General features: G+C 48.6%; 1 long non-coding RNA gene across 2 annotated transcripts in view; it reads right to left on the reverse strand.

Moving 5' to 3' along the window:
* Nucleotides 1-19,757, reverse strand: part of LOC128331575 (uncharacterized) — a 127,421-nt gene that overhangs the window by 98,875 nt on the left and 8,789 nt on the right. Inside the window, exons 1-2 of one of the 2 annotated variants that reach the window (XR_008310354.1) lie at nt 12,295-12,777; nt 12,152-12,211 (exon numbers count right to left, since the gene is read on the reverse strand). This is a non-coding gene — a long non-coding RNA (uncharacterized LOC128331575). Of the gene's footprint in view, nt 1-12,151; nt 12,212-12,294; nt 12,778-19,757 lie in introns of those variants that run through there. The other variant, XR_008310353.1, reaches the window with a different exon arrangement.

A 19,757-nucleotide genomic window follows, 5' to 3' on the forward strand; every position in this document is an offset into this window, starting at 1 on the left:
CTTGCAGTACAAACAGAGTATTATTATTATTATCATTATTATTACATTTATATCCTGCTCTTCCTCCAAGGAGCCCAGAGTGGTGTACTACATACTTGAGTTTCTTTCACAACAACCCTGTGAAGTAGGTTAGGCTGAGAGAGAAGTGACTGGCCCAGAGTCACCCAGCTAGTATCATGGCTGAATGGGGATTTGAACTCGGGTCTCCCCGGTCCTAGTCCAGCACTCAAACCAGATGGAAGGTGCCGGAAACTAACTGAGGAGGAATCTGGTTCAATATGCAAACACACCACGGCATGTGTACTTATACTTCTACAGCTTGTTATCTTTCCCCAAGACCAGCAGAAGAAATTATACAAAATAAGAAAATATATGATTTGTCAATGTACAGGTGAAACTCGGAAAATTAGAATATCGTGCAAAAGTCCATTAATTTCAGTAATGCAAATTAAAAGGTGAAACTGATATATGAGACAGACGCATTACATGCAAAGCGAGATAAGTCAAGCCTTAATTTGTTATAATTGTGATGATCATGGTGTACAGCTCATGAAAACCCCAAATCCACAGTCCCAGAAAATTAGAATATTACATGGAACCAAGAAGACAAGGATTGTAGAATAGAACAATATCGGACCTCTGAAAAGTATACAGTGTACTGTGCTTGATTGGCCAGCAAACCCGCCTGACCTGACCCCATAGAGAATCTATGGGGCATTGCCAAGAGAAGGATGAGAGACATGAGACCAAACAATGCAGAAGAGCTGAAGGCCGCTAATGAAGCATCCTGGTCTTCCATAATACCTCATCAGTGCCACAGGCTGATAGCATCCATGCCACGCCGCATTGAGGCAGTAATTGCTGCAAAAGGGGCCCAAACCAAGTACTGAATACATATGCATGCTTATACTTTTCAGAGGTCCGATATTGTTCTGTTCTTCAATCCTTGTCTTCTTGGTTCCATGTAATATTCTAATTTTCTGGGATTGTGGATTTGGGGTTTTCATGAGCTGTACGCCATGATCATCACAATTATAACAAATTAAGGCTCGACTGATCTCGCTTTGCATGTAATGCGTCTGTCTCATATATCAGTTTCACCTTTTAATTTGCATTACTGAAATTAATGGACTTTTGCACGATATTCTAATTTTCCGAGTTTCACCTGTATAGAGGTGGTAGGATTTGGATCACCCAAGGTTTGATCTCATTTCTGAAGAGTAAACACAGCCCTGTTTGGATTGCCAACAGGCCAGGAAAAAAGCTAGGCTGGCAGAATCCTGGGCTTTAAATAGCAGCTTCATATCCAGGAATTAGCTAGTGAAGCTATTCCTGGCATGAAGATGAGGATTATCACCACAAATTTGCTCTTAAAGTGTAGGACAGAAGCCAGTAATCAAAAGTTGGCAAACACTCTCCTGGCTACATCCTGGCTAGAATATTGTGGTTTCTACAGCATAACCCCCTCCCTAATTTTGGGATGCATCACGTTAAAAGGCTATTTCATCATGAGAGATCAGGAATTAAATTCTATTAAATTAATTCTATTAAATTCTATCAAACTACAGCATAACTCAAATACTGTTTGGGGAAAATAAACCAAGGTTCTACATGATGTCTGAACGCATCTTAGAAGTGTTCCAATTTTCTTCTCCGAAACCCTGGAGGACATGTTATTCTTCTATACAAAGTTGCCTCACTGGAAGAGTCTGCCACTTTAATTGAAGGCTACTAGAGTAACTCTTCAAAAGAAGCAAGTCCCAACAGGCCTCCCCCCTCCCTGCCCCCCCTTTTCAATATTTCACTGCTAGAACTGGGTGAGTCACACAGGATTTAGAGCTTAGGTCAGGAGTAGAAGCATCATGGACTTCAGGTGCTCCTTTGAAGTTCAGCCAAAGACTTCTCTGGCCTGGAAGTAGAGCCAGGAAGTCTCATGAGATTAGGCTGCCAAGCAAGATTTATGGTCCTGGGTCCAGCAGGGGCAGAAGCCCCACAGCACGGTGCTTCTTGCGTAGAACTACAGTCTCCAATTTCCACGAAAAGATGGAAGTGCTGCAGCATGGAGAGGGTTGCCAGGCTGGCATCCCAGAACATCCCTTTTGCGGCTAAAACTGCCAGTGCAGCCAGTGAGGCATGGGGCATGGGGCAGGAGGAGGTAACAGTTGCCGGAAGGGGCGAGCCCCAAGTCTGGCAAGCAGGGGCATAGCTATAATTGAGCGAAAGGGTTCAAAGAACACGGGCCCCCAGCTCCTGAGGGCCCTCCAGCTCCACCCCTCCCTATTTTCTTCATTATGTCCCTCACTCTGGGGGGCCGCCAGAGAGAGGGATGAACACGGGCCCCCTTTCCCCTAGCTATGCCCCTGCTGGCAAGCACTGATATGCAGGGGCAGGCCAGATCCAGTACGGTGCAGGTGTGACTGAGGCGTGGTTTCTTCCCCGTGCGTCACCCGTCATGTCAGCGGTTTGAAAGGCAAAAAGCATCTCCAGACTGTTGATCTGGCACCCCTGCTTGAACATTCCTGGGTTGACGTCCTTTTGTTTTTGACCATATTTATGACTGGCCATATTAATTGAGAACTCGGCAACAGGAAATTCCGTTCAGGTAAGGCAACGGCCAGGGATAACTTATCACCTTTTGTTTCTAGCAGCTCTCCATTTCACTGGTTTAGTGAGAAAATTGCTCTGCAAAAGGACAGTTTACAGAGTGTGAATAAAGTTGCTTCCCTACCGTTGGTTTCCATAGGGCTCTGCTCATTCATGTCATCTGCTACTCTAATCCGCCCTCTTCAGCATATCAGCAAACATGTTTGTTGATATAGCTCTGTCAATGAACCTAGTGCTACTTCACAGTGTAACATAAGCAAGTAAAAGGGAGGCAGCAGTGGCCAATATCCTGACGCTGGGCTTGGGCAGTAGGCAAAGCTGTGCAGCACAAGACGATTGGGTAGCTGTGCTAAATCATGGGGATTTTCGGAACTGTGCTATTGCACAGAAGTTCCCTGCAAAATATATGAGGCATGCTGTAGGTTGCACACCCTGTCGTACAATTGCAAACGTGAATGCAAGCGAACTAGTGCTACAGCCTTCTGCAAGCGTAGCATCAAGACGTCAGCCAGTCTATTCAGACATTACACCGATGACTATTTTTAGACCGCTTTTCAACAAACATTCCCAAAGTAGTTTACATAGAGAAATAAAAGTAAATAAAGATGGATCCCTGTGCCTGTCTCCAAAGGGCTCACAATCTAAAAAAGAAACATTAGGTAGATACCAGCAACAGCCACTGGAGGGATGCTGTGCTGGGGCTGGATAGGGCCAGTTGCTTTCCCCCTGCTAAATATAAGAGGTCCACCATTTTAAAAGGTGCCTCTTGGCTCAGTCAGCAGGAGAAAATTACATTACATGCATACAGGTGTCTGTGTCATTCACACAAACACATGTGCATGTGTACACTTTCACACATGTGTACGCACATGTTCTGGGTACAGACCCCAACATATGCAAGATGCAGATAGATCCCTTCCAACATTATCTGATGCTATGAATTATCTTCTGACCTAAGATATGTTGTTGCACCAGAGGCATCAGGGCTGTCTTTTATAGAGAATGAAAGAGGAAGGAGAGGGGCGGGGAAGAGAGGACTTCTGCAGGGATGGAGAGAATAAAGCAGATCTTTTGAAAATGGGTTTCAGATTTCAAGTCAGGGCCTTAAAGGAAGTTCCCAGGTCTGCTAAAGAGGAAATCTACGAGGGCAAAGGATATATTGAAAGTGGATAATCTGGAGCTTCAGATGGGGTTACCAGAAGAGGAGAGTCAGTCTTGCGGTAGGGAGCACAAAGGGTCCCCTTTGCAAAGCAGGGTCCGCCCTACATTTGAATTCAGTGGTGGAGCCACCATTGAGCAAGCGGATTCAAAGAAACTGGGCTGCCAATGAAAAGGGCTGCTGGAGCCCCCGTTGCTCGTGACATCAAACAAAAACGGGGAGTGGCCCGAGTGAGCTCCGCCCCCCTCAATTCCAGTCAGAGCTTGCTGCCTGACAGTGTTTATTGACCTTCCTCTCCGGAAAAGCTCGCTCGGGGCTCTCCGGAGCCTGAGCCATGCCTCCATGTCTGTGATGTCACACGCATGGGGCGTCACTGGCGGGGCCACCGGGGGGGAGGGGCGCGGAACACAGGCCACCATTTGGCTGGCTCCACCACTGTTTGAATGGATGACTACATATGAGTGCTGTCTGTTATAAGAGATTATACACTAGAACCAGGGGTCACACCATGAAATTGATTGCCAGGAGGTCTAGGACCAACAAACGGAAGTACTTTTTCACACAACGCGTGATCCACTTGTGGAACTCTCTGCCACAGGATTTGGTGACAGCCAACAACCTGGATGGCTTTAAGAGGGGTTTGGATGACTTCATGGAGGAGAAGTCTATCAATGGCTACTAGTCGGAGGGCTGTGGGCCACCTCCAGCCTCAAAGGCAGGATGCCTCTGAGTACCAGTTGCAGGGGAGTAACAGCAGGAGAGAGGGCATGCCCTCAACCCCTGCCTGTGGCTTCCAGCGGCATCTGGTGGGCCACTGTGCGAAACAGGATGCTGGACTAGATGGGCCTTGGGCTTGATCCATTTGGGCTGTTCTTATGAGATTCTGCTTAGGAGATGGGGCCTCAGCTCAGTTGGAGAGCGTCTGCTTGCATGCAGAAGGTCCCAGCTACAATCCCTGGCAGCATCTCCAGGTAGGGCTGGGAAAGACGCCTGCCTGAAACTCTGGAGAGCCGCTGCCAGTCAGCGTAGACAATATAGGAGCTTGGTGGACCAATGGTCTGACTCAGAAGAAGGCAGCTCCCCATGTTCCTATGGACCAGATCACAACCCAAAGACTTCCCATGTACCTTTCAGTCAAGCACTAAATCAGGACATGAGGCTTCTCTGACTCCTCCTACTAATTTTGGCTTCATCCGTCACCACTTCCTCAAATCCCTGCAGCAGTCTGGAGATGAAGATGAATAAAAAGACCACTGAAAATGAGGGAGAAACCTAGATTTAGTGGTAGATTAAAAGGGACAGGGGGAATCTCTGGTTTGCAGCCTGCCAACCCGAGGTGCCATGAAATTCCAGCAATAGCTGTTGGTTGGTATATTCAAAGTCTTATTCAAACCATGTCTATGTAAAACATGTTCTGATTAGTCCAGCCGATGGCAACCAGAAATAATACATCTTTTAGTAAGGGATGGAGCTGCCTTGTACTTAGGTTAATATGACACAGGTAGATTTCTCTTGCCATCCTAGCTTCCCTTTAGGCCATATTTTAAATACATATTATACTTCATACCAGCAATAAGAGTGCTTCTTTAAGCCGTAGGGCGCGAGCCATAAAGAACTTCAAGGTAAACAGAAGGAGCATTCACGAGATGCCTAATACCGATTAGTTAGCCTTTAAAATTCTTTAATCGTCTTTTTTATCAGAGTGATCGACAGCTGATGAGATATTTGGTTACGGCTGCTGATCCTGTGTATGTTTATTTGGGAGGTAAGTTGGTCAGGACTCTCAAACCCAGGTGTGGCTATGGGAAAGCAAATCTGGGCACGGGCCCCTCAAATGCATGGCACAGATCGGAAGTGGACTGCTGTACCTGTGTTCAACATGACCTGCGAATAACTGTAGCTGGGAATGGATCTGTAGCTGTGTACACTGTATACTTGTTGGACGAGTGTTGAGCGTAATAGCCCATTTCAGACATGATGCTGTATGAGTGTCTGTACACTCGTACATGTGTTTGTGTGAGTGACTGTTGAAAGTGAAACTGGGTACAGGCCCCTCAAATGCATGCTACAGATAGAACGTATAGGTGACCCTCATCATTTGCAGGGGTACATACACCAGGAACAAAGCAGAAATAAAGATGGAGCCCAGCACTGTACCTCGGCCACCTCCGTTCTCCTGCTCTCCCAGTGCTCCAGCAGTGGCCCCCAGCTCTTCCAGTAATGCGTGATACTGAGGTCTGCCCACCCCACAGTTGACGCCCAACACTTGGCAGCACAAACCCCTGTCCTGACTGGTTGGCAGGTTGGCCAGAGGCAGCACAGAATTCAATCTATTTGAAGTAAACACACATGTGGGGCGGGGATTTCTTCACTCCACTGCTGGAGTTGGCAGCACTGCATCTCGCTCTCCAGTCTCTGGCCTGCAGCAGCAAAAATCAAAACAATGTCTTGAGAGAGTTAGCGGCACTCCGTCTCCTGCTTGGAGCAAAGGTCACGTAGCAGCAGCCGGCCCTGCAGAGGCAGACCTACCTGCTGCCTAGGGATGTGCACGAACCGAGGTCCGTTCGTTGGTTTGGCGACAAACCAGTTCGGGTGAGGTCCAAACCGGTTTGGTGCCACAGGGAGGGGATTTTTAAAAAAGAGGAGAGCAGGTCTTTACCTGAAGCTTCCTGCTGTGGTGGTGCTTGTCCCAAGAACCTGTGCGGAACACAAGGACACACATGGCATCTGCACATGTGCGGGCGCCATGTGCATGGTCAGCAATGCTGTGGTGACCACTCAAAATGAGCCTGTGCATGCACGGATGCCATGTGCATGCCGGTGCTGCGCATGGGTTCTTGGGATGAGTGCCACCACAGCAGGAAGCTGCATGCGATGGTGAAGAGCAAGTAAAGACCTGCTCTCCTCTTTCTTAAAGCATGGACATCTTTTTGGTTTTGTGTACACCCCTACTGGGTGATCCCATCAGCTTGCTTTCCTTAAGAAATGTAGGCTAAAAATGATCTGGTTTGGGAAGGTAGCAAGAAGAGATAAGGTTCTACTCTAGCCTTGACATAAGGATATAAGAAGAGCCCTGCTGGATCAGGCCAATGTAGTCCAGCACCCTATTCCCCACAGTGGCTCACCAGAGGCAGGGGTGGAACCCCCATTGAGTGCCCGGGTTCAAAGAACCCAGGCCACCATTTCCATGGAGCTGCGCCCGCAGCCAAAGCCACGCCTCCTGCATCTGACATCAGGCGCAGGGTGACTCAAAAACAGGCAGAAAGGCAGAGAGACACACTCCCAGCCAGGTTGGGACCTCAGCGCTGGCTGTAGTGACTTGGGAGTGGGGCCAAGCGGCCCCGTTCCCACATCCGAGCATGCCCCCTGCGCCTGACGTCACACACAGGGGGCATGGTCAGGGTGCAGGCACACTAGCGCTCATGTCCTTCATCACAAATAGGGGCCGCCAGTGGTGGGGTGCATCTCCACTGCTAGCAGCTTCCTACGCCACTGCCCAGATGCCTCTGGGAAGCCCACAGTCAAGAGATAAAGGCCTGCCCCCTCTCTGGCTGTCGCTCCCAGCATCTGACATTCAGAGGCGTCCTGCCTCTGAACTTGGAGGTAGCCCGTAGCCATCAAGACTCGTAGCCATTCATAGACCTGTCCTCCATGAGACCAAGGAACTTGGGAAGCTGCTTTATGCCAGGTCAGACCCTTGGTCCACCTAGCTCAGCATTGTCTACCCTGACTGGCAGTGGCTCTCCAAGGTTTTGGGTGGGAGTCCTTCCCAGCCCTACCTGGAGATGCTGGCAGGGGTTGAACCCTGGGTCTTCCTGCATTCAAGCAGATGCTCTACCACTTAACAATGGCCCCATCCCCTCAGGGGAATATCTTACAGCAGAAAGTGCTCACATGTAGTCTCCCATCCCAAGGCAAAGTGGGGCAGACTCTGCTTAGCAAAGGGGACAATTCATAGTTGCTCCCACAAAACCAGCTTTCCTCCCTGACATGCTAGTTTTCTACACACAGGGTTTCTGGAATTCTCTGTGCCACGTGACCTGTCCATACATGTGGATTAGCTCTGAGATTGCTCTGAGATGTGGATCAGCTCTCACACTGGGGCAAAAAACACCAACTTCACATATATGCTGATGAGATCTGAGCTGTCGGTGACTGAACAGGAGAGAGCTCTTGGGGTCGTGGTGGACAGCTCATTGAAAGTGTCGACTCAATGCGCAGCAGCTGTGAAAAAAGCTAATTCCAGGCTAGGAATAATTAGGAGAGGGATTGAAAATAAAAATGCTAATACTATACTGCCCTTATACAAATCTATGGTGTGGCCACATCTGGAGTACTGCGTACAGCTTTGGCCACCGTATCTTAAGAAGGATGTTGTAGAACTGGAAAAGGTGCCAAAGAGGGCAACCAAGATGATCAGGGGCCTGGAGCACCTTCCTTATGAAGCTAGGCTACATCATCTGGGGCTCTTTACTTCTTTACAACTAAGGGGAGACATGATCAAAGTGCATAACATTATGCATGGAGTGGAGAGGGTAGACAGAGAGAAATGTTTCTCCCTCTCTCATAACACTAGAACCAGGAGTCACCCCATGAAACTGAAGATTGGGAAATTAGGGACCAACAAGTGGAAGTACTTTTTCACACAGTGCATAATTAATCTATGGAATTCTTTGCCATGGGTTGTGGTGATGGCCACCAGCTTGGATGGTTTTAAAAGGGGCTCAGACAGATTCATGGAGAACAGGTCTATCAATGGCTACTAGTCTGGTGGCTGTGGGCCATCTCCAGCCTCAGCGGCACGATGCCTCTCAATACCAGTTGCAGGGGAGCAACAGCAGGAGAGAGGGCATGGACACACCTCTTGCCTGTGGCCTCCCCAGAGGCATCTGGTGGGCCACTGTGTGAAAGAGGACGCTGGACTGGATGGGCCTTGTGCCTGACCCAGCAGGGTTGTCCTTATGTTCTTATGAGATCTGGAAAGTGAAGGAATCTGAGCATCAGGCTCTTTTCCTCAGAAATGCAAATCCATTTACACCCCTCCCTTGAAAAGTGATTCTGAACAGCAGCCTCCGAGACAAAACAAAACAAAAAAGCCCAGAGCAAGCTCAAAATTCCCCCATGGAGCCTGAGCAGCTGCCCCCGACTTCTACAATAAATTAACACTCCATAATACAAGAAGCGTACTGGGGAATATAATGTCAAAGTGCTGTCCAGGGACCAGAGGCTGTTACAAAGAGAGGTCCACCCCCCACAACACACACACCAAAAGCTAACAATTAGCTTTATTCGTATAAAATGCCAACGTCAGCACACAGCAGAGACGCCTTCTCTTTGGGATCACTGCAGAGGAGAACAGAATCTGGACTTTGCTGCCCGCTTTCAATTAACAAGCGCAAACATAGACCCAGTAACACTCCAGCTTTCGTGACACAGTTAATTAGGAAGCATTCGTCGAGGCGGGCCCCGATCCACAGACCCTTGTGCAAAGCAGCAAGTGGTGCATACGCTGCTGCACACAAGGAGCCTGACAGATGGCTCACGCTGTGAGCTTTCAGTGCGCTGAGCAGCACTACTTCAGAGCCTGGATACAGATTCCCGCCTGCCTTCCTAAAGAGTGAGCCATGGCTGCACAGCTGGTCATCTCAACCATCTGTTTAGCAGGGACGACGTGCACATAGCTGAACCTGCACCTGCAGACTCCTGGGGGTGGGGACAGTTACACCAAGTCTCATGCAGAACCGTGGAAAACTAACGTTGTCCCAGCCTTTGCAGGGTTAATTTATTGGACACAATGCTGGATTGAAACAAAAACTTGGGACCAATTTGAACAATGCCATTTCTGCCCAACGCGTTGCGAGAACATCCACCATGACAACACAGGAAGCTGCCATATACCAGTTTGGACCCCTGATCCGTTATCTAGCTCAGTATTGTGTCTACACTGATTTTGGCAGTGGCTTCTCCAAGGTTGCGGCAGGAGCAGTGTTCCCTCTAAGGTATGCGCATGTGCACATGCTCACAAGTGTTTTGCTGTCTGTTCAGTCAATTTTAGACCCCACTCAGGCTGGATCAGGAAGGCCCGACTCTGAATGCACAGGCGCACACACTGCCTTGATACTGCCGCCCAGAAGAAAACTCATTCCGCACAGAGATGAAAAAAATGAGAGGGACCACTGGGCAGGAGTCTCTCTCAGCCCTATCTTGAAGATGCCAGGGAGGGCACTTGGAACCTTCTGCATGCAAGCAAGCAGGTGCTCTTCCCAGAGCACCCCCCCATCCCCTCAGGGGAATATCTTACAGTGCTCACATGTGGTCTCCCATTCAAATGCAAACCCAAATGGAACCTGCTTAGCAAAGGGACCAATTCATGCTTGCTACCACATGACCAGCTCTCCTCCATCTCAAATGACCCCCTCCTGGCGTGCACCTTTAGCTCATGAGGGCAGAAGGTTCTGCTCATCCGAGTGGCCCCTCTAGATGGGCTCCACTTGGGGCATCACCAAATGCACCCCTCTGACCTCATAGACCCACCAGGGGCATCAATCTACCAGCCAGCCTGGGGAAAGCTAGTGCTGCAATTCTGCCCCAAGTCAGGAACGTTGCCACACATTAGACCTTTTTAAAAAGCCCAGAAGGAGAATCCAGCAAAGACTGGGATGCAACGGACAGACCGTGACATCATCTGGATGTGCTCTGTCAGCAGTGCACCTAGGGAATTGTGGAGCCTGGACTTAAAGGCCTTTGGAGCCCACTGCCCCCCCGACCCCCCCCTGCAAGATAAGCATCATCCCCCCGCTACACACACATACACACACACCGTGACACACAAGCAGTGTTTTTAACACCTGGGTTCTTGAGGGCACAAACAGCAACTGAACTCACAAGAATGTCAGAATATAAAACTGGTATATGAATGCAAATATGCATGAGCTGAAACATGCCAACACGCAATTTAACATAACCCCACCCTACATATTTCTTTCCCCACTCTATCTCTAAAGCAGAGGTCATGCTCAGCCCCCCCGCCAGCTCAGCACGGGCCAGAAGCATGGCGCAGTGACCACACCACCCAGGACAGACTAAAGAGGATTTGCGGGCCCCAGGGGTATGGAGGCCCTGGACTTCTGCCTGGAAATCCAGGGGGAAGGGTGCCTCTCTGCGCTCCGTAATAACAACCCAGTGAATGACAGCTGACCATGCCAGCCTAGCAGCTTCTAGGAGGCAAATGAGGAGCAGAAAGACCTGGGTTCAAATCCCCAGAGGGCCATATTGCCCACTGGGAGACCTGGAGCCAGTTTCTCTCAGCCTAACCTACCTCATCGGGGTGGTTAGGAAGATGGGAGCATCTTCCTAGCAGAAACTGCTCTACATGAAGACAGAACTTTGGCCCACTGAGCTCAGTATCTTCTACTCTGACTGGCAGCAGCTCAGATTTCAAGCAGGAGTCGTTCCCAGCCCTAACTGGAGATGCTGCCAGGAACTGAACCCAGGACCTTCTGCACACACAGAACAGATGCTCTACCTCTCTGCCGTGGCCCCATCCCCAATAAAATGCAGAGGAGGGCAAATGAATCTTGCTTTCCACCCTGGGCTTCTTGAAGGAAGGATAGATTAAAAACACACATCAAACGAATCAACAGTAAGTGATGCTATATCCAAGGTGGGCGTCATTCTCATTTTTGCTGCCCTTGCAAGTTTCCTGGTGCCTCTCTCCACTGCAAGCCCTAAAAGTCTCTCTTATTCGATGAATTTATACGAGAGCTATGATACCGGATGGTGTTCCATAGCTCGTAAGTCGTTCCATGTGGCCTCTGTAGGCTGATAAAGTGGCATTAATTGTATTGCTAAGGTTGCATTTTAAGCACTGAATTATGGATTGCTTGATGGCATCGTTGAAAACCTTGTATCACAACGTGTCCTTACCGTTATCTATCGAAAAAAGGGCTAAAGTGCTGCCTTGCAGTCTTCTCTGGCTAATTTAACTGCTCTCCGTATCTAATTATTCCCTTCATTCATGTAAATCAGCAAGATTGTGGCTTGTCTTTGTATTGTGCCATCAAATGTCCAATTGGGTGAAAATATATGGCATTAGTGTTGAGAATATGTACGGAAATGTGACCATGGAGACAAGAAGGATGGTGCACGTAGCCCGAACCCCCTTTCACAGCTGCCATTGCTCCTCTCATCTCATACCTATTTGCATGTCCAGCAATCAACTTCCCCCCACTTTTTAAATCCAATTTATTGCACAAGCCTCAGTTGGATAGTTTATATTCTCATTGCTTATGACGAATTCAGTACATTAATACTAAAACCACATTAACAGCGTTTCCGTACTTATGATAAAGGCCTACATGATATGTTCAATTATAACCCGTTACTCACGGAAATAGATGTCTCAAGTTCAGCTCCGGCCAGGCAGATTTCTCTCTCATGAAGTTCAACCTAAAAGGAATATTATACCAGAGTCAATGAACTCCCAATGAGGGAAGACAATTTCAAAGCTTTGCGTTTCGAAATAACCACACCTGTGCTTGGATTTGGCAGCCAGTAGGATCCCTTAGTAAAAGGTCAGGAGTCTCTTCGTACCTCCTTGTCCACTCCAAAGGTGTCAGCAAGGAATTGCCATCATCTTTCGCAGCTCACCTATGCTACTTGGCTTTGGGGGCCTCCATCAATCTTGTAGCAGCAAGAGTACACCCAGGTTGGATTCCCCTGCTCTCAGGAGAGAATGAATCCACCAAGCAGTGAAATTGGGCGAGTGGAGCTGCTCCTGATGGGATGGGGGCAATGGTGTGCCTGCCTCCCTCTTCAGGCGCGTAACAATGATAGGGCAAGGGGAGACAGTTGTCTGGGGGCCCCACTGCCTGGAGGGGCACCCCAGAGGCACCTCACGTGACTCCCCATTGCCCCCTGCCCAGCCCCATAGCCTCTCAGCCACTCGCCCTCTTCGCCATCTCTCCTGCTTGTTCTGCTGGCCCGCAATCCAAGCAGCAGGCAAGCTGCAAAGAGCTCCTTTTCTCCCGCCTCTCAGCTGATCGGCGGGTGGGCGGGGCTTCCACGGAGGCCTCGTGTAGGCCGCAGTGAAGCCTGAACTCGAGTAGGGCCCAAGCCAGCCAGGAAGGAGGAGGCAGCCAGAGTGTTCTCTGCAGTAGAAGGCCCCTTGCTGCCCTGCTTAACCCAGACCAGCATTTGCCAGGTAGAGTGTGAACTCCTTTTTGTGGTTACCTTTCCCACCCCCCACCCCCATATATAGGGATCTGCTTGCCATAGGGCTTGGATATGGGGGGGAGGGACCGAGAAGTCTCTGAATATTTATTTTGAAACAGCTTGGAAAATTTGCTGACTTAAAAAAAACTATCTAAAAAGTCCTATAAGTGGCTTGTTTCATGACAGAAAATTGCAAAAACTTCTGGAACAGTATTTTATTAATTTTATTTATTCATTCATTCATTTATAAATGCACTTATGTTCAAGTTGTTTTGCAACCCAGAAGGTCTGAGTGAGAACTGTGAAGCATGTGTGGTGCTTTTATTTTATTTTTCTTGTGTGTGAACTGCTCCCCAATAACTTGCAGGGACTTCAGGGTAAATCTGGCCAACATGTGAATGCAGCACCTCCATTCCAGAGGAGATGTGTGTTAAAGGGCTTTAAAAGCCTCCTGTGAAAAACCTCCTGCAATCAAACTTGACTGAATTTGTTCAGAATTCTGGGAAAACAAACATAGGCTCACCCTGCATGGTTGAAAGTCTCCTTTGCTAATCTGCAGCGAGGGGCCCATTTTAATAATTCATCTTTCTAGTGTGTTCTAGGCATTAAAAGTAATACAAATGTATAGTACTCAATGTATATCACTATATATTGTGACGTGTGTGTGTGTATTCAGTGAAATGTATTTGCAGGCAGCATACTTATTTTGGAATATCAGACGTAAATCCTTGGGGGCCTGGGGTGTGCGGAGGCCCTGGACTTTGGGGGGGGCATTTTAAAATCTTGTCTCTGGGCCCACTCCAACCTTGCTACGCCCCTGTCCCTCTTGCAGACCCTGGTCTCCAGCAATCGACTTCTTTTCATAAGACCCCACACGGTGCTATAAACTGGCAGCCCAAAATGGCAGCCCAGAGTCAAGCAAGTTCCCTGCCCATCCATAACTTTATGGATATCCATGAAGCTTATCCATATCCTGATGCCATTACAGTGCACATTTCTCCAACCCTGCCCTATAACAATGGCTGCTGCTGACCAGAGTAGGGAAATGCACAGCGTGATGAAGTCAGGTCATGGGGTAAATTGATCTAAACCCAATGGATGGGGAAAGCTTGGTATACAACCGTTATTCCTTGGGACTGTTCATTGCTTCATCGGCACTCTGGCTTCAGTTGGGTTTCCAGGCAGTAGTGCTGGTTCAGCTCCATATGCTTGCATTAACTTTTTATCCTTTGCTTTCAGGCCTGCTAAGTATGGAAGTCTTTGCTCTTTTTGTACTGTTTGTTGAGTTGATTGCTGGCCATGCAAATAGGCCTGAGATGAGAGTGGGGATTAGGGGAATGGCTGCTGATGTCATAAAAGCACCAATGTTTCCTCTACGCAGGAGAACGCAATGCTATTTTCATATGTAGCTACTGTGGGGAAAAGGCATTTTGGAGGGCTTCTTGTGATCTGAAAATTCCCAGGTCCCCCCAAATACAGCCTATCAACTTTCCTTCCCTCTCAGCTTTCAGATGGTAAATTTCCCCCCAACAGGTTCAGGAGGAAAAGGCAAACTCTGCCTTCAGAAGTGGGGACGTTACTGTTATCAGTCACTACAGAGGAGCTCAGCAAATGTTTGGAACGGCAGGGCCCTGTGAGCACCCAGACGGTTTGTTCTCTCGGCCAAGCCAGAGAATCTGTTGGTTTGGCTGGTACAGGGTGCGTGAGACCCTGCTGCTGCTTACCTCCGTCTGGCCTGGCACATTCAGAGCAGTGCCAGACAGACACACGGAACTCCCTTGCCATTCCATTCTCCCACTGAAAATCCCTCCCCGCCGCCATGGTGCGATGGGCTCCTGGAGACCTGGTCTGGCGGCAGCAAGCATGACTTGTCCCCTTTGCTAAGCAGGGTCTGCCCTGATTTGCATTGGAATGGGAGACTACGTGTGTGAGCACGACAAGATATTCCCCCTTAGGGGATGACGGGGCCACTCTGGGAAGAGCACCTGCCTGCTTGCCTGCAGAAGGCGCCAGGTTCCCTCCCTGGCATCTCCAGATAAGGTTGGGAAAGACGCCAACCTGTACCCTGGAAGAAGCTGCTGCCAGTCTGTGAGGACAGTACTAAATGCGATGGACCAAGGGTCTGCCTTGTTATAAGGCCGCTTCCTATGTTCCTAAGGTGCCATTTGTTTTAATTGGTTTTTACGTGATTTTTAGGTTATAGTTGTTGTTTGATTAAATCGTAAACCGCCCTGAGATTTTATATAGGGTGGTATAAACATGATAGATAGATAGATAGATTTGTGAAATGGTCCCAATTTGTACTGGGCCTTTGGATAGCTGCACTTTTACTTTAAAGCAGAGGTTCTCAAACTTAGGTCCTCAGATGTTGCTGGACTACAATGCCCATCATCCCAATGGCAGGCCATTGGGATGATGGGAGTTGTAGTCCAGCAACAACTGGGGACCTAAGTTGGAAAACCCCTGCTTTAAAGTAAACCCTAAACAAGTTGATGACATCGTTAACACCTCATCTCGTTTGATCTCCGAAACAGCTCTTTAATCCCCCTTAAAAAGAAAATGAAAAATTTAGCCTGCAGAGCTGGTCCTGAGACCTGCGTAACCCAAAAGCATGCATAATGCAATTGCGGACACCAGTTGGACTTAGGAGAGGTATGATTTTACTGCTTTTCTCTCTGCACCAGGAGTGCCTAGGAAAGGTAGCAGAGGTTGTTCCTTTTTGAAGGTGGGGTGCTGAGAGAGGGGGTGGGCAGAGCTTATGCAAATTGGTGGCAGCAGGGCTCTCACCGCTTTCCCTGCTGAATGGGCCTAATGAAGGCTGCTGCCAGAGACAATTGTCTTTTTGTAATGACAAAGGGGAAAGATGTGTTGTTGTCTTTTTAAAAGAAGAGAGCGAATAGGAGAGGCCAGGGAACTAGGTGGCTTCCCCGAGATGCTGCTGCAGGGCACACACACGGCAAGAAAACCAGGGCAATTCCGAGGAAGCAGCAGGGGAGGGAAATAATGAGAGCTGCAGAACCAGGCCCTGAAAAGCTCAGCGAGGAGCTTGCTGGAGGGAGCAGAGGAGGAGAGATGGGAATCTGGTGTGTGTGAATGAGGCAACTGGCAGAGCACCTGCAGGTGGGACCGGGCTTGCTCCATAGGGCACCGGCCCATATGGCTGGCGTGGCGAGTGCCAGCTTTGGAAAAACTCTGCGGGATGATAGAGGCCTCCTTTCGCCCACAGAGCACAGCCCTCGCAATGCAAAAAGGCCCCCAATATTTCAGAGCAGTCATATATGGGATGCTTTCCGCCACTGATGTTGCAATTTGGGGTCCATCTGCTTTATCTTCGAGAGTAGCATTTCCGTGGGATACCGTCTGGTGTGCCATGCGGATTCACTCAGAATCCGCTCTAAAAGCAAGAGATTTAAATGCCCCTCTCTTGGAGCAGACTTGTCCCACAATGCACCAGGAAGGACACATCCCTCCTGGTGCACTTCCCTGCTTTTGGAGCTGACTTGAAATAAATACCTTTTTTTTAATTGCATGGTGGCTTTGCTGCCACATAAAGAAGAGGTGTGTTTGTGTTGAGAGGGACAGTATGCCCATTTTTTAAGTGTGTCTCAGAACCAAAGATATAGAGAAACCCTGCTATAGAGCACAGTGAGAGATGGTTTGGATTGGAACCAGCTGTTCCTAGCTATCTCGCCCCACCCCTAATTTGCAAAGCCCCACCCATGTACAATACAATATAATATCTTTATTATGGTACGTGACTAGATTTCAGCATTCTATACAAGGCTGAACTTCAATGCAGTTCTTGGTACATTCTGTCACATATCACAGTGGCAGCATCTAGGTAGAGGAAGTTTACCCATCCGGGACATTCTTGCCAAACTGATGGGGGTGAGGGTGGGGGTTGGGGGTGCGGCTTCGCCATTGCTTGATGGATCTTGTATGCAATGGCACAAAATCTAGCAACACACAAAGTAACAAATACAGTCTTCTCTACAAGAAGATCGGTTACATAAGAATCCATTGGTCTTCCCTGAAGGTTCTTGAAAAGAGGTAACATCCATTTGCTATGTGCAGTGCTGTAACATTTACAATGAAGTAAAATGTGCGCCAAGTTACCAACTTCATCTGACCCACAGGAACACTTGCGCAGGCGATAGGGTGTCTTTTTATATCTCCCTTCCAACCAAGCTGATGGGAAAACATTATGACAAACTAAAGCGAAGGCTCTCCGATGGGTTGGACATGTCCGTTTATAAGATAGCTTGCCGGAGCTAAAATTGAGGTGACCCACCAATTCTTAGTGCAGTTAGGGAGTTCGCTTTTCTCTTCTTGTGATTCGATATCTAGAAGATGCAGTTCTATAATTCTATAAGTTTGATCAAACCCCACAGCAATTAGAGATTCAGAAGAGAGTCCAACCGTCTGGAGTTTTCCCATTAACTTGGGTAACCAGTCATAGTGGGTCTGATCCTCCAGAACTAGGGGGGCCCAGTCCCCACCCACGTGCTGTTTCTTGGTCACTCTAGACAGTGACGACAAGACAGGGTCCAGGAGCCAGCTTTTTACATAGATGGTCATGTTTGTCGCCCCCACTAATATGCCAAGTTAATTATGCTGGTGGCTCTCACTGATATGCCAGATTCATTATGCTTGTTGCCGGGATAGCAAACCTGTAAACGAAGGGTCTGGGGTGCTTCTTTTCCCTCTCCAAATAGCAGCTATGGGGGTGTAATCCCAATCGAAACCTTGATTGTGGGATTGAAGGGATGGTTGCTGCCCTCTTCTGAGAGAAGTTCTGCTCCCACTAACAGACAAAGGGCTGTCGTTGCTGTGAATGGGTGGCAGCAGAGAAACAAGCAGGGTTTGCCCTCCAACCTCTCAAAAATTCAAGCCAAAAGCTATCCACAGATAAATTTTGGCCCTGCATTAAAAGAGAGATTCTAGCCCTGTTGTGCTAGTTTTCTGCTTGTAGGGAGTTGCTGATTGTCCATCCTGCTGCCTCCTGGCTCAACCTCCTCACTTTGCCACTATGAAACTGCCAGGACTCTCTGTTCTGCATCACAGACCCTGCTCTTGGATCCACCACAGACTCAGTTTCAGTGGGTGGGAAGGAACCAGGGACAGGGCCTTTTCAGTTGTGGCTCCCTGGCTCTGGTATGCCCACCCAGAGGAGTTTTTCAGGGTTCCCTCTCGTAGATTTTTCAAAAAGATTTAAAGACCCTCCTGTTTAGAGATGCCTTTTGAAATTATTTTAACCTGCGGCTTCCACCATCTTGTGCGTTTTGAACTTAGTTTTACTTGGGATTCCAGATCTTAGTCAGTTTTTTAGCCCTGTTTTTATGCTGTTTATTTTTATTCTTTGGTTGTTTTAGTGTGGTGTGTGGTTCTTAATAGCTGCCCTGAGCAGCACTTAACACGAGAACCAGGGGTCATCCCATGAAACTGATTGCCAATAAATTTAGGACCAACAAAGGGAAGTACTTTTTCACACAACGCATAATCCACTTCTGGAATTTTCTGCCACAAGATGTGGTGACAGCCAACAACCTGGATGGCTTTAAGAGGGGCTTGGATAACTTCATGGAGGAGAGGTCTATCAGTGGCTACTAGTCTGAGGGCTATAGGCCACTCTGAGTGCCTCTGGGTACCAGTTGCTTGCAGGGGAGTAACACCAGGAGAGAGGGCATGCCCTCAACTCCTGCCTGTGGGCTTCTAGCGGCATCTGGTGGGCCAGTGTGTGAAACAGGATGCTGGACTAGATGGGCCTTGGGCCTGATCCAGCAGTGCCGTTCTTATGTTCTGAATTCCACTGCACATACAGGCCAGCCTTAGCTCCATTATTTGAAACAGGGGCGGAGCCAACATTGGGTGAACAGGTTCAAAGAACCCGGGCCACCACCAATCAGGGGCCGCAATTGCACCCCCAGACATGCCCCCCACATCGAGCTGAAATTGGCCAGCGCTGTGTCATCAGTGCGGCCAAAGATTCTCCCGGCCTTAAAGGCAGCGGAAGTCTCCGGCCATGCTGCCAACATAGCGGAGGCCGATCTCCCTTCTTTGCAGCCCCATTTGGGAGGAAGACCACGTCCCCCACCTCTGACATCAGCCCTATCTTGGAGATGCCAGGGACAGAACTTGGGACATGTCTTCCCAGAGCAGCCCCATCCCCTAAGGGCAATTTCTTACCGTGCTCACACATCTCGTCTCCCATTCAAATGCAACCAGGGTGGACCCTGCTTAGCAAAGAGGACAATTCATGCTTGCTACCACAAGACCAGCATTCCTCCTTTTGTATGTACAGATGCATGCATGTGCAGCTGCATACTTAACACAAAGCATAAATTGCCCTTTTCTGAGGCTGGCATGATTAGTCTCAGCCCTTGGAGGTATCCCGCTAAGAAACATCTCCAGCTAGAAAGCAAGCAGTCCTTTGATGGAGCATGTGCCAGCTTGGAATCTACCATGCCATAAAAAGCCTTTTCAATACCCGGAGGAGAAAATCCTAAGGCCAAGTAGGAGGCCTTATCTCCACATTCCATTCTCGTTTGCTCCCCATGTCGGCTTTCAGCTTCTGTTGGCAGGGTACTCTGTAGCTCGCTGAAGAATTGGCAGGATCCCAGCTGAGTCAACTTTGCATTTCCAGTCTAGGTTTGCAACACCACAGATCCACATTATCATCAGGGTCCTTGGGATTCTGTCACTAAAAATCTATTTTCTTGTTTAGATTGGCACTTATTGAGAGCAGTCTCTCCCCAGAGATGTGAAACACATCTCAAGGTGT

The sequence above is a fragment of the Hemicordylus capensis genome, chromosome 6 (genome assembly GCF_027244095.1).
Source record: "Hemicordylus capensis ecotype Gifberg chromosome 6, rHemCap1.1.pri, whole genome shotgun sequence".
NCBI lineage: Eukaryota > Metazoa > Chordata > Lepidosauria > Squamata > Cordylidae > Hemicordylus > Hemicordylus capensis.